The following is a 2,610-nucleotide window of genomic DNA, read 5'->3' on the forward strand; positions in this document are numbered from 1 at the left end:
TGATATCAGATTTGTACTCTCTAAAATTTCCTTAGGACATATTTGTAAGTTCCCGGTGTGAGCATTCCAATCTCCTAACAATATAAAATCTAAACTTCTATTTTGTTCAATTAATTGCACTATTTCATTGAAGTCATCATTCCACTTGAGCGACAAAAGTCGGTAACAGGCCACCACTGTGTAAACCAAAAGGACGGTCTCTACCTCAGCTGGAAAAGAAAAGGGCTAGATTGTTCTAGGAGTTTAATGACCGTAGCCTGTAACGGTCCACCGCTGTGTAAAAGCCAGATAAGGGAGCGGCCCCAGTTGGGGTGGTGGCAGTATGTGTTTTCCCCAGCCAGTGATTGACAGGTGGGAGTGAGACAGACGGAGTTGGAGTGTTCGAGGAGGGCGGCTCCAGTTGGGATGGTGGCAGTATGTGTTTTCCAGCCAATGAGCGGCAGGTGGGAGCGAGACAGACGGAGTTGGAGTGAGGCAGAGCGTTGGAGGAGTGCGGCCCGAGTTGGGGTGGTCGCAGTATGTATTTTCCTCAGCCAGTGAGCGGCAGGTGGGCGCTCCTGACTGTTTTGAAGGTTGCAGTTGATCCTTGTTTCGTCCATACCACAGCCTCCGTATTTTTATAAAAAAATTTAATTGCATTAATAAACTTAGTATACCCCTTTTGGGCAAATTGTAAACTAAGGCATTCCTATTCACTGAGTCAAAAGCTGCCTTGTAATTAAAACTGTCCGGTAAGATAGTTTTGAATGAATGAATGAATGAATAAATGCTTTTATTCGCAAATTACATAAATAAAATTGCTTTTACAAAAAAGAAGCGTATAAGACAATGGCTTTTGCCGTCTGTCGAGTTGCCTACTTTAATTTTTTTTTTTTAAATTTAATTCATTCTTACCTTCTAATTACAGAATTTATTATCATACATATATTAATTTAATTGCTATATTGGAAATGCTCAACCAGGAACTTCCGATATTTTATAACCGTGTTTAAATATTTGGCGAGTGTTACCCAGTTAGTACCATTCAATAAATTGACCACCTCCTCTTGACTTAATTTAGTTTTACCAAAATGTGCCTTTCTAAATTCCCCTAGAATTGGGCATATTCCTAGGAAGTGAACAGTATCTTCAGGGACATTTAGATTGCACAAGGAACACATAAACACCCTATTCTTATTCCATGGTTGGTAGTTCAGGTCTAACAGTTCGCCTCTAGCTTTTAATATGAGAGATTTACTATATAAATTTATTGCGTCATTGTGGATATAAAATTCTGCTTGGTGTGGATCTAATTTTGAATATAATTTGTGAAACTCACTTTTATCAGCTCTGGTTAGCATTTCCATTTTACTATTTAGTTCAAGTTTATTTATTAGGTTTTCAGGATGGAATGTTTTGAGAATTTCTTTGTTAATTTCTATTTGAAACTGATCACCTAAATCTTTAATGTGCTTATACCAGGATATTTTCTTTTCTATTATTACATTGGCTAAAAAATTAGTGAGTCTGTTTGGTGGTTGATTTAGTACTTTACGGATGTAGTCTATGTGCATTTTAAGAGTGTAGCCATACAATGGTGGGATTGAAGTTTCCAGGTATAGGACATAATCGGGTGTGTTTGGAGGCAGATAAAATAACCTCTTTAGGAAGTATTTCTGTAGCTTCTCAACTTCTTGTAAATTTAAGTAGCCCCAAACCTGTGCGCCATAGCATAATACCGCTCTTATTGCACTATTAAAGACTTTAATTTTGTTATTTAATGTGATATTTTTATTCATGATTACTTTACGCCAAACACTATTCACAGCAGATTTAGCTTTGGCTACTTTTTCTTTACTGTTTTGTTTGAAATTAAATGATGGATTAACTATAATACCCAAATATTTATAGGAATTAACACACTGTAGTCTGTCTCCCTCAAAGAACCACTTCTCATTTTGTTTCAATCTCCCCCCCGCCTTCCTGCAGACCATGATCTGGGATTTATCTAAGTTTACTTTTAAATTCCATTTCTTACAGTGGTCTTCCAAATCCCCTATCATGATCCTCAGAGAAGCAGGAGAAGAGGCAAGCAGCACAATATCATCGGCAAACATCAAAGTTTTTATTTTACACCCATCTATAATCACACCCCCAGTTAGATCATCCTCCAGGTCGTTTAGAAAAATCGAGAAGAGTATAGGGCTGAGCAAACATCCCTGTTTAACCCCCATTTGGGAAGCAAAGGCAGTTGAAAGTCCATTTTTGGTCCATATTTTTGTGTAAGAATCTTCATAATAACTTTTCAATATTTTAATTATTTTTGTCGAAATGCCGTTAACAGATAATTTATAAAATAAGGCTCTCCTATCTATGCTATCAAAGGCCGCATGAAAATCCACAAAAAATAGATACACTTTCTCTTGTTGGCTAAATTTGATATTAACTATATTATATAAATTAAAAATGTTATCTATTGTGCTATAACCTTCTCTGAATCCCGCTTGAGTTTCTTTTATGATACCACGTTGCATTACCCAATTTTTTATTCTCTGCATAATCACCCCTGCATACAATTTAGCAACCGTGTTGATGAGGGATATGCCTCTATAGTTCTTGACCTCTTTCGGG

The sequence above is a fragment of the Rhodnius prolixus genome, unplaced genomic scaffold (assembly GCF_049639745.1).
Source record: "Rhodnius prolixus isolate KJV_2025 unplaced genomic scaffold, Rpr scaffold_40, whole genome shotgun sequence".
Taxonomy (NCBI): domain Eukaryota; kingdom Metazoa; phylum Arthropoda; class Insecta; order Hemiptera; family Reduviidae; genus Rhodnius; species Rhodnius prolixus.